The following is a 13,498-nucleotide window of genomic DNA, read 5'->3' as shown; positions in this document are numbered from 1 at the left end:
CCTCTCTGTATTCGCCCAGGGATGAGTAAGAGATCATCAATCTCCAAGTGGAATCAAGAACTATCAAGGAGAGGACACTAATCAAATCTTAGAAGCTCACTCACCCCCATTGCAAACATCTATATATGGATCCCTCATCCCAGAGATCCAGAGGCTGGAATTTTGTATCTTGTAAGGAAGTGCTGCTGGTTTCTTGGTGTAACATCATAGTGTTGTGTGATCCAAGCGGCGAGTTAATAAGTTTCAGATGGGTATGTATTGGTCGGTCAACAAATAACGTCGCTGAATATAGCGCATTGATAGAACGCCTCTCTGATGCCATCGCGCATGGCATATGCTGACTTGTCATCAGGCTAGACTCACAACTCATCATCCTACAACTCACTGGTATCTACTCTGTCCGAAATCTAGCTATCTATCGCATGTTCCTAAGGGTCAAGATTTTGAAAAGGCAATTTGATTTTATTAAATATCAGCATATTTCCAGAAACTTAAACACATTAACGGACTCATTGGCAAATTATGTGTTAGATATAAATTTGCAACATTTATAAAAAGAAGCATTTCATCAATATTTGCATCAGGATCATGTAACTTAACCAAAATAAAACTTCGAAAATCAAAAAAATATATAACTGTTTATGGTTTACACATAATCTTCTGTAACCAAGACAAAATTGGTTAGATGACCCAAAACTCAAAACGCTAGGGGGCACCCTAGTCTAATGATGCTGGTGATAACAAATCACCGCCTATGCAATCATGCGTAAAAGCCTAGTCCATCAACTCGGCATGCCAGTGGTATGTCACTGCAACCTCAGAGGTATCTCGTCAGTCTTCACATCCGGAATACCAAGAGTGAGGCCTTCGACCTGATTTTGCAATGCTGAAAGAGTCTCGGCCACATCAAGGTCGCGAAGGATAGCCCTTCCCACAGCTTTTCCTGCTGGAGCGGCAGCTGGCGCTCTCAGGCGTACTACTGGCCGAACTGGTCCAACATCTGCATGAGCACATGAGTTTTGATTAATCCTAATAGAAGAAAGCACAAGAAAATTATAAAAGAAACGATAAACAAAGATATGGTTAGAGAATTTACCGATGACACCCCACTGCTCGCCAGCCGGCAGTACCAAATCCGAATCACCCCGGAAATCCATACCAGCATATGGATACTCAGAAAAAACCATCTCCTGATGGTTGAACCACTCAAAGAAGGTGTTCAAAAAGGAAACCTGGGACTGGCCAGCATGTCTGACCATAAGGTCGACCCATCTCTGCATCCGTGGCTCAGTCAGTGGAGGTAAACCAAGTGAAACATATTGCGGCTGCATCAGCGGGATCTTTTCCAAGGAAAAAGTGGTCAAAATAGAACCATACCCAAAGTTCTTCAATCTTCCATTTTTCACCTTGGTCAGTTATTCTTTCATCACAGAGAATACTGCATCACACCAGTTGAACACCTTTGGTTCAAGGAATTCGAAGGCATACTGCATATAAGACCTGTTGGCCACATGAAGAGCCGCACTACCAGCCAGTCTAGAAAAAGTGAACAGAATGGTACTCAAGGACCTATCAGTGACATCTTGGATATTGATCTTGCCGTCCTTACTCGGTTGAGATCCCTCTCTGCAATACCGGCGAATGTAATCTCTCACAGATTCACCCCCACGGGCCAAACCTGATAATGAGATAGGGGCACCATGCCTCGATAAGCCGGTCAAAAAATAGATGTTCACGACAGTCAAGGGGATGGACTTGCCCCTAATCTGGAACACCTGGTTGGTAGGATCCCATGCTTCGAGAAAATATTGCAACAAGTTGATTTGTTGCGTCATGCTACAGATGCGGAAAAACTTGAACAGGCCACAGTTCCGCAGTGCATTTACCGTAACTGGATCATGTAAAGCAAGCATGTCATCCTCTTCATGCTCATGTTCTCGCCATGTAACAAGCATTTTGCTCCGATGAATCTCTGAAAACAAACAAGAGGAGAGTCAGGATCCTGATTTTGTGAAAAACAGGCAAAAATTTCCATGAAAAACTGTGCACAAATTTTCCTCCTTACGCCCATCGCACCCCCAGCAGTGTTCTGGGTGGGATGCATGCTGACTGGCCAATGGCCAAGCCAGCATGCATCACACCTTTCGATATAAAAAAGGTGCGACGGAGCCAGGGCGAGTTTTTCAAACCCTAGAGGCTTAGAAAAACTAGAAAACATGCTCAGAATTCAAAAAGGAAAGAATGAAACTGAAGAGCTCAGGTTTAGCTCCTACCTGGTCCAAACGGTGCCAAGAATTTTCCACAGAATCTCCTGGAATCAGCTAGTGAAAATCAAAGGGGAAAGCACCTCCAAAGCTCCAACAAACTAAAGTTCAAATGAAATGGTAAAAAGAGAGGTAAAAAAACCACTTTTAAATTAGTTTTCACGTAATTCAAGTAAAATATTAGTGTTTTGACTCATTTTTCAAGCATATATTATTTGTTTCTAACTAGTTTGATGAAGCAATTGAATAGGCAGTACAACCTTTGAAGGAACAAAGTTGTCAATGGTAAGATCGAAGTAATCAATGACCATTATATCGAGCAGTTTTAACGCGGAATTCAAGCTTGTTAAAAGATAAACATAAGAAATGAGCAAATGTTTCCCCAGAGCTTAAGCTCATTTATTAAAAAATGAACCAATTTCTGGTAAATAACCATCGTGAATGCATTATCACCAGCCTTTAAAGCCTTGGTCATGTTCTCATCATCACCTCCACTCTGTATTGGCTGACCATTCACCACCATTTGATTGTTTACCCTTTTTGAGGAATAGCTGCGAAGAGTGATCCTGTTAGCCATCCTTGTGACACTGCCATGATTGGAAAATTCCAAACCTTACCTGGAATTATCTGCTACCCAAATTTATCACTCGTTCCTCGAAAAACGAGTCTCCTTTAAGCTCTTTTCATCTGACTCGTAAAATATGAAATGATTGCTGAGTGATTGGCCTCTCCGGCTTGCTAAAGTGACTGGAAGTGCTATCCCTCCTTTATATTTTAATCTTTTTGGACCTGGGGGATTATTACACAAAAAGATCAAGCGCTTGTTTTGTTCAGCTCGTTAAAATTACTGAAAATTCATCCCTTTTGTATTATTTTATACTTTTTCGGACTTAAGGTATTATATGACGAAAAAGGATTGTTGGAGTTTTCTTTACGTCCCTTTCAGACTCTCTAAAATTGAAAAGAATGGAGTTATCTTTGTCGTTAAACTTGTTAAAACCAAATAGCGACAAACTTGTCCATACCGACAATAACAAGTTTCACTATCGCTAGGCTCGTTAAAACATAGCGATGGGTTTGCCGAAGGGAAAATTATAGAACAAGCATATGTTATCCTCCTCAAGCTTGAAAAAAATAAAGAGGTGCGGGTCAGCAATGACTGGGGAAAAATTGGGAAGAAAACTTGAAGAAACTTTATTGGTAGCAAGTCACTCTTGAACATGACACTTTCACTCTGCATCCGAGTTGGGTTGGGTTGTTCCGTTCACTGGTCATATCACCATTGGTCCATCACACCATCCGTATTTGGGGTTAATGCTACCAATCCATCATGTTAGTGTCGCCGATATGTTCAAGAGAAGTCACTCAGAGAATTCACCTGTGTCTCATCCGCTGCAATACATTTACACTCCATTCTTTCATGACCGCTACCCTGAACCTTATATCATCAGATCATTTTCATCTCTACTAAAATCATTTGCTCCATTCCGTGTCATAGATGTGGGATTCACTAAGGCCCTCCTATGATGGATTGCTTCTTGTCAACATCAGATTATTATCCAGGAAGTCGATCTAGGAACAACCCTTTCAATACTTTGAAGCTTGCATGCCTCAATGGCAAGTTTCTCACTTTCGGCAACAGGTTTACATCAATGGCCTTCCACCGAAAGATTTTGTGTGGTGTTTGATGCCAAGTCCCTTATTCAAACCACGTGAATTTTACTGTAGTACCTTGAGGGTCATCATCATTATCAGTGATTCCTCTCGCACCAGTTAACAACTTACAACATTGGCTGGTAATCAGGCGATGTCTTTCCACGTTCGACTCCAGAACATCTCTCACATGGATCGACTTGTACTTTGAGTAAAGATTGAATGAGATTGAAGACCCCAGATCTAGTTTCATCCATCTGGGCTGCGATATATATTCAGGAAAATAAAGACATCAAATGTACATCATTGCTGCACAGATAATCATCCAACCGAAGGGATGATGGCTCTACCAGAATCATCAGTCTGCACACAGACGATTATCTGTCTTATGTACATGAAAATGAATTTATAAAGCTGAGCATGGGAATGCCTGCCTCAGCTAGATCATGAAAATATTATGAAGATAATGTATTGTATTATATCTTATTACAGGTCGCCTTCCAGCTTGAAAAAACTTTGGATCCTCATGATAAATCATTTCAACCGACATCAAAAGATTACCGACCTCATGCTTTAGGGGGCAATTGTTATAGACATTTTTGGGCACTGCAACCCCAATCATAAATGTCTGTAAAGCAAGGGCTCCTAAGTGGCTAAAAGTGTTGTTCCAACCCGTAAAAGAACAAGGTCTGCTGATTACATCATCTCCTAGAAGTTCTTCATGAAAAACTACTCAGAACTGGTCAAAACTGGACTATCTCACTTGATCCATGGTCAAAGTGCATTGCATCCCACCTAAATGCACACGGGAGGTGCGATGCATACTAAAAATCCCTTCTATGGGGTGCGATGGGCGAGAGTGGACAAATGGCAGAGTCAATTTGCGAGGTGGAAGATCATGGAATCTTCTAGATACTTCTCCTGTGACACTTGCCTCTCTGCATTCACCTAGAGATGAGTAAGAGATCATCAATCTCCAAGTGGAATCAAGAACTATGAGAGAGAGGACACTAATCAAAACTTAGAAGCTGACTCACCCCCCCTGCAAACATCTATATATGGATCCCTCATCCCAGAGATCCAGAGGCTGGAATTTTGTATCTTGTGAGGAAGTGTTACTGGTTTCTTGGTGTAACATCATAGTGTTAGGTGATCTAAGCTTTTCATGAGGTGAAGAAGGGCTTTCTTACTGAGAGGATGATGTTGGGTCATAACAATTGGTTGTAATCCTCTTTGTTATTCTTGATTATTAATAAAGCTATTCATGTTCTCCTCCACATTCTTGTATGATTGATGATATATGCATTTGTGTGGTCAATATATATCTGGTCCTATATTGTTTATGATAGTAGATCTCTGTTCTTGTATAGTTTTACGCTGCTCTGATTCTACAGGTGCTCTTTGAAGCTGGGTAGACGAGGAAGTGAGAGGCAAAGATCTATCAGAAGGGAGAGGAATCAAGCAAGGAACCAAGCGCAAGACAGAGGTTGGTTTCCTTTGTTCCCCTCTTATCTACTTCTCATAAAGGAAAACGAAAGTGGTTTTAGTTTGTTTGTTTCTAAGGTAGCTACCAGCCTTAGTGGGACTAGCAGCTCTGCATAGACACTAGATTTCCCGATAATAGGTGGTGAATGTTGGTGAGGGAGCTTTATTACTTAGACCCTATAAGTTATTGGGCCAAGGGTCTGGTCCCTCTAGAAGTCAGAGAAATGGTATGAGCCCCTTTAACTCAAGGTTTTAGGTACTTTTGAGTTTATGGGAATTTAATAAACTTAAGGGTAAAATGGATGGGGAAATTAATCACTTGACTTTATGTAACTACTTAATTACCATCCATACTTTAGCAACTTGATGATGAAAGTAAATGATATGATCTTTAACTAATCATTCATCACAATTCTGCAACCATACAACTACTTACCCATCTACTCATCCTACCATTTTTTCTACTCTTTATTAGGGTGCACTTAAGCTGGCAAACCCTTATCAAAACATCTTTATTTTCTTTTACAATAGAAATCTATCTAAGTCTATCTTTATTACATCCAAGGGCTCGGATTAAACTATTGAGCTCCTTTTATTTCCTCTACTTATCTGCCAAGATTAAATAGTTTGGTCAGATTTTACTCTCTATCTCTAAGCATGAAATTCAAAACATGGAATAACCAAGATTAAACTATTTGGTTACCATATATTGTGGCATAAATAACAAGTTGCACACAATCATTATTGCACAAAAATAAAATAGCAGTGGCATTTGGACTTGCACACTTTCATGGTCTTTTTCTTTTTTTTTCTTGGGGTTCATTTTCCATCTTTTTTTACCTTTTTCATTCTTTTTGTTCTTTGAGATTTTTTTTAGGACATACCCTCTTTACATTTTTTAATTTTTTTGATTTTTTGAATATGGAAAACATTTGCAGAAATCAAAGGTACATATTACAGATTTGATCTCAACCATTCAAAAATTATGATACCTATTGGTATAGGAACATAATAGTGGCTCCACCTGGGGATGGCATTTCCTGGTGAAATGTCAAGAACTAGTAGATCAATGGCCTTCTGAATCACTGTGATTTTACTCTGCAATTTTCTCTTTTACCTTGCTGCTTTATTGATATTTATTGATAGTGAAACTTTTGAAGCTTAGGGCATTCTCTTCGGTCTTAAACTCCAAAATTTACCATCCAATCCACATTAAACTTTATGAAGGATATAATATGTACAAGTGATTAGTGAAATCAGTGACTGGGATCTACATAGTGCTTAAGCATTCGACCATTGAGTGGTCCTCCTTCTACTTCTGCACCATCCAATTCCTTGAGAAAATAAGTATTATTACCTCTAAAAGCATAAATAATGTAAGGACCTTTCGATAGGAAGTCAAACTTCCCATGTTTCCCTTTATCTTCCCTTCTTGAGTCGCATTTCAAGACTTTATCTCCTACATAGAAATCTTCTGCCTTGGTTCTTTTGTTTAAAAGCTTTCTTGATTCTCTCCTGCATAACCTGGGATCTAATATACACTTCCTCCCTAGTTTGTTGCAAGTGAATTGTCTAGTTGATCTTCCTTTGAATATCATTTGGCTCAACCTGCGCTTCTTGGAGTAATTTCATCACTTGTGTTCCCAAGGAAGATGGGAAAATAGCCTCCATACCATAGACTAGCTGATAGGGACTGGTACCAATAGATTTATTTGTGGTCAACGTGTCTACCCACAAGGAATTTACTAGTTTCTTGTTCTAGGTTTTCTTGTTATCTTCCAATATTTTTTTGATGATATTCATTAAGCTCTTATTGGAAGACTTTGCAAGCCCATTTCCTTGGGGATAGTAGGTTGTGGAGTGACCAAGGGTTATGTGATATTTGTTGCAGAATTCAATCATCCTCTTTGATTTAAAGGCTGTTGCATTGTTTGTGATGATTTTGGTGGGGCAACCCAATCTGGACAAAATGTTGGCGTCAAGTAAACCTATTATGACAGTATCAATAGCTTGTCTTTAGGGTATGGCTTCTATCCACTTTGTAAAATATTCTGTGGTAGTCAAGGTCCATCTATGTTGGGCAGAGGAAGGGGGATGAATTTCACCAATGAAGTCAAGACCCCACTGTTGAAATGGTGTTTCAGTAGATATAGGTTTCAAAGGTAATGGCAATAGTTTTCCTTTTCCTTCAAAAATCTGACATTTGTGGCATGAAGTTACAAACTTTTTCACATTAGAAAACATAGTGGGAAAGTAAAAACTATCCCTTAAGATCTTATCAGCTGTTGTTTTCCAATAAAGATGTCCCCCGCAGTCACCTACATGAAACTCTTACAAAATTTTATCAGATTCTTCCTTTAACAAACAATTTATAAGGATGCCTTCATTATTTTTCCAAAATAAAGCATTGTCAATTATGCAAAACTTCAAATATTTCATTTTTAAGAATCTATTTTTAGTCCTGGATAACCCTGGAGGAGCTTTAGGTTTTGTAGAATGTATATAATGTCAACATACCATGGTGAATCTGTAAAGGCTTGGCTGATCTATGGAGTCACCATGTCCTCTTCATTATCCAGTTCTATAATGAAGTTTATGTGTAGGGCCTGGTAGTTTGATTCAGCCATGAGCTTGCCTAAACCTTGGCCTTTGATCAATTTGGTAGGATTAATTTTTAAATCATACTCTAATATTGTAGCTATCCACTTCTCTCTCTTTACATGAGGTCCATCCCGTGTTAGAATGTCTTTGACTACAACATTGGGAACATAAGCTACTATATGATAGTATAAGATATAAACTCTGGAATATTTAATAGTTTTAACCAAGGAAAAAGGCTGCTTCTCCATTATATTATACTTTAAAGGTGCATCTCTCAGGGCTTTACTGAAGAAGGCTATTGGTATATGCAAAATGGCTTCAATTCTTGTTGGGTCAATCCTGATACCACCTTTGGAGATAATATGGCCTAGTAATTTCCCCTCTTCCAACCCAAATAAAGATTTTTTAGGATTTAGAGAAATCCCATACTTCCTACATTTACTAAAGACCTACCTAAGATGATCCAGGTGTTGCTGATCTGATTTAGAGAATATTGTGATATCATCTAGGTAGATTACCAGGAAGTCATGGATTTCCTTAGAAAAGGCTATGTCCATTGCTCTTTGAAAGGTGGCCCCTATGTTTTTTAACCCAAATGGAATTTTCACATACATGAAAGTGCCCCATGGTGCAGTGAATGCGGTTTTTGCCTGATCATCTGGGTGGACTAGGATTTGGTTATAACCAGAGAACCCATCTAGTAGTGAGATTCTAGTGGAACCTACTACCCTATGTAATATGTGATCCATTTTAGGAAGAGGATAGTTATCCTTAAGTGAAACTTCATTCAAATTCCTAAGGTCAACACAAAGTCTAATTTCACTAGTTTTCTTTCTTGTAGGTACCAAATTAGAAACTCGGTCTGAGAATCTAATTGGTGCAATAATATTAGCTTCATACATTCTTTTGATCTCTTTTTTGATAGAAGGCAATAGAATGGGGTTAATCCTTCTAAGCTTCTGTCTAAAAGGCGTTTGGTTTTCTTTTAATGGAATGGTGTGTTGTATTATGCTGGTATCATAGGATTTCAAGTCCTCATAATTCTAGGCAAAAACATCTTGGAATTCTTTTAGCAGTTCCATATACTTCACTTTTTCATTGGGAGGTAATGATTTTGAAGGTTTTATCATTTTGGGATCTTCTTTAGAACCTATATTACATTCCTCAATGTTTGATTTCAAGGGTTCCATTTTAGGATTTTAAGGAATACCATTTAAATCAAATAAGTTGATGACTTCAGATTCTTCATCGATTGCTTCATCAATTTCCATTTGTTTTAGGTTTTGAATATCTGATTTTGTAAACTTTGTGGGATGAAATCTATCTATCTGATTATCTTCTACTTTGTTAATTTCTACTTCATCAGTGTAATCAAAATCTAATGCTTTGTCTGTGTCTATGTTACTATTTACAAATTCCTCATCTAAAGTGAAAAAATAATTGTTAATTTGTTGATCATTCTTGAATACTTGCCATTTCTTTAAGTTGTCGAGAATAGTAGGTCTATGCTTAACCTCAATGGTGTACTGATGGTTGGGCTGAAAAGGAAACTTACAAGTACTAGCAAACATGGCTATGCTGTGTGCTCACATGTTGTGTTTTCGTGGGATAGCAGCAAGCTTGGTTTCTAAAAAAGTATTTAGTATTTCTACAACTGTTCCTCTATAAAATCCTAATCTAGGATCTCTAGTCATATAAATAGCATTAATTTGTTTTATTACCAACTCAGAATCTCCTATAATAGATACTCTTATGGCTCCTAAGCTTTTGATCAATTTCAGACCTAACAGAAGTGCTTCATATTCGGCCATGTTGTTTGTACATTTAAAGTTCAATCTATAGGCATGACCCTCTGAATGATCATTTTCTAAGTTGTAAATCCATACGCCTGCTCCAACACCTAGTTTTTTGACTGACCCATCAAATTCAAGATGCCAAAGAATTTCATGTTCATAATTTTTACTGTCTCGGTGAACAAAATCTTCTTTGACTAAGGTATCTAGGTCATCTTTGTTATTTGAAATCTCATGAATTTGGAAATTTTTATCTGCTTTTAATATTGCAATTTCTTTTGGTTCTTCTATTATGTTGTTTGAAGTATCTTCTTGATTATATTTAGCATTGTAAAGTATGAAAGAATCAATTTCAAAATTTATTGAATATATAAGAAAGTTTTGAGGCCTCTCCTGGGTTTTTGGGTCCCTATAATACTAGTGATTACCCCATTACTATTGTAGTTATATCGCTTATTAATATTGTTCTGCCCCTATTGCCCCCATATTGTTATTACTGTGCCCCATAGAATCCCTCTATTGTTATTTTTCTAGCTTTATATTATTATTGTTAGGTCAGCTGGATTATATTGTGAGTCCTTAGACTCCTATATATAGAAAGGAGGTTTTGTCATTTGAATCATCCAAGAATTTTTCATTTATGTAATGTAAAGGAGGTTTTCCCTCGAAGAGGCTAAATTCTAAGGCGTTGATCTATCTTTTCTATCTTTTCTTGAGCTGGTTTCATAACATTTGGTATCAGAGCTTTGGATTCTAGGGTTTCGCTACTCCAAACAGGTCATTGTGGCATTTTCACTATAAATTTTTTTCTGTGATGTTTCAAAAGCTGCAGAAACAACCCATTTGAGAAGAAATCGTGCTAAACCTCAGGTCCAAATTTAAGAGCTTTTCGCTCTATATTTGCAGAGATATGATCTGAGGAAGTTGGTCTTTTTGCAGACTCTTGAACTACATTCCAAACAGGTGACCTGGGGAAAATCATAATAACTTTCTCTCTAGGGATCGGGTTGAAATTTCATAAGAAGGTTAAAAAATAGGACGGAATGTAGTTTTTTGTATACATTTTTCAAATCCAAAGGTCAAAACAGTGACTCGTGGCACGTCGTACAAGTTAGCTCTACTGAACTAGTCTATAATCAAGTCACTGTGGGAGATTTCACATAACTCTTCCTTGGAGAATCCAATTTGGGTCATACTTGTGGCATTGGAAAGAGGACACAAAGGGATACTACAGATCACAAATTCAGAACTATATGATTGGAAAGTACAGAGATACATCAGAGGCAATATCGGGCTCCTACAAAGTGAAAAAAGGTGTGTAGATTTTCTTAAATTTTTGTTTAATCTTGGTTTGAAAATCTATTTTGAAGGAATTCAAAGGGAATAATAGAGCATTATTATTGGTAACTGATGCCCCGAGGAAAGAAAATGCAAACACCTAGTAAGGAACCTAAAATCTCTAGCATGACTCATGAAGAAGAAGAAGAAATGCTATATGATATATCAAAATTACAAGAACAAGTGGAACAAGTGTCACTTGCACAAAAAGCAACAGAATCTAATATGGATGGTTTAAAGAAAGGTGTAGAAGCTAAGATGGATTGTTTAAAGAAAGGCATAGAAGCTAAAATTGATGGCATGGATGATAAGATGGAAGAATTGAAGATAAATATGAATAAGTTGCTATAAGAAATGGTCATTAAGGGAATATTTGGGTCATATTGTATCTCATGAAGGAGTTAAGGTAGACCCTAGCAAAATTAAATCCATTAAGGAATGGAAAATCCCGACATGCATAAAGCATCTGCGAGGATTTCTCGGGTTGACAAGGCATTATCGCAAGTTTGTTAAGAATTATGGGAGAATAGCAGCACCTCTAACAACATTATTGAAGAAAGATGCATTTTCATGGACTCCGGAAGCAACAAAGGCCTTTGAACATCTTAAAGAGGCAATGTGCCAAGCATCGGTCTTAGCTACACTGGACTTCACAAAAACCTTTATTGTGGAATGTGATGCTTGAAGAAATGGAATTGGTGTTGTTCTAATGCAAGATGAAAGATCCATTGCTTTTGAAAGTTGTCCAATCAAGGGAAAGTTTTTAGGCAAAGCTATTTATGAGAAGGAAATGTTGGCAATACTCTATGCACTTAAGAAATGGCGACCCTACCAAATGGGAAGACACTTCAAGGTAAAAATGGATCATGATAGCCTTAAATACTTTTTAGAACAAATATTATCCTCTGAAGAGCAACAAAAGTGGGTCACAAAGATGTTGGGTTATGACTTTGAAATCATCTACAAAAAAGGGAAGCAAAATGTGGTGGCAGATTCACTCTCAAGAAAGGATGAGGACGTGGAAGCATTGTTGTGCGCCATTTACATTATCCAAATAGATTGGATAAACGAAGCAAGGGAGGAATGGAAGAATGATGAAGAAGTGTGAGCACTTATTCGAAAGTTACAACAAGATTTCAATACGTCTAATACATTTAGCTGGAAAAATGATTCATTATGGTACAAAGATCAATTATACCTCTGTAAGAATTCCTAGCTAAAACAAAAGATTCTTATGGAATTGCACATTTCTCCCTTAGGAGGGAACTCAAGATTTTAAAAAACTTACCACACGGTTAAGAAGGAATTTTTTTGGGATGGCCTTAAATCAGATATTCAAAAGTTTGTGGCGGAATGTTTGGTTTGCCAACAAAATAAAGTTGAAACAATTAAGACATTGGGTCTATTACAACCTTTATCCATTCCAAGCCAATGTTGGTAGGAGGTTTCAATGGATTTTATCATAGGTTTACCCAAGTCTGAGGGAAAGAGTGTCATCATGGTGGTAGTTGACAGACTTACCAAGTATGCACAATTTTGTGCATTATCACATCCATTTAAAGCCAGTACAATTTCTACTGCATTTATGGAAATAATTCAAAAGCTACTTGGAAACCCAAAGATTATTGTAAGTGACAGAGATCCCATTTTCACTGGAAATTTTTGGACAGAATTATCTTCTTGTCTTGGTACTGAGTTAGCTCATAGCTCATCTTATCATCCTCAATCTAATGGGAAAACTGAGATAGTAAACAAATCTTTTGAAGGATATATTCGTTGCTTTGTATCTGATAGACAAACACAATGGGTCAAATGGTTGCCTCTGGCTGAATGGTGGTATAACACTTCCTTCCACACAGCAACAAAAATGACCCCATTTATGGCACTTTATGGGTATCAACCACCATCCATCACATCATATTTAAGAGAAAATTCTAAGGTTCAGGCAGTGGAACATCACATCGAACATCAACAACAAGTCCTCCAACTCTTAAAGTATAACCTCGTGTTGGCAAAGAATAGAATGAAACAATAGGAAAATCAACATCGCAGTGAAAGAAGTTTTGATGTAGGTGATTGGGTATTCCTATGGCTACAACCATATAAGAAAATGTCCCTCAAGCAAGCTAAGAAGGATAATAAATTATCACCAAAGTATTATGGTCCGTACAAGGTGTTGCAAAAGATTGGTACTATGGCTTACAAATTGGAGCTTCCTGCAGCTTCTCGATTGCACCCAGTTTTCCATGTTTCATGTTTAAAGAAGTTTATAGGCGACAAGCTCCCAGTTAAAACAATATTGCCAGAACTTGACGAGGAAGGAGAAATTATATTGGAACCGGAAGCAGTCACAGAAACAAGAAC

This window comes from Pinus tabuliformis, chromosome 7 (genome assembly GCF_031772625.1).
Source record: "Pinus tabuliformis cultivar Carrire ecotype Pingquan chromosome 7, CPIR1, whole genome shotgun sequence".
Lineage (NCBI taxonomy): Eukaryota > Viridiplantae > Streptophyta > Pinopsida > Pinales > Pinaceae > Pinus > Pinus tabuliformis.
The sequence above is the reverse complement of the archived record's forward strand: the minus strand, read 5'-3'. Positions refer to the sequence as shown.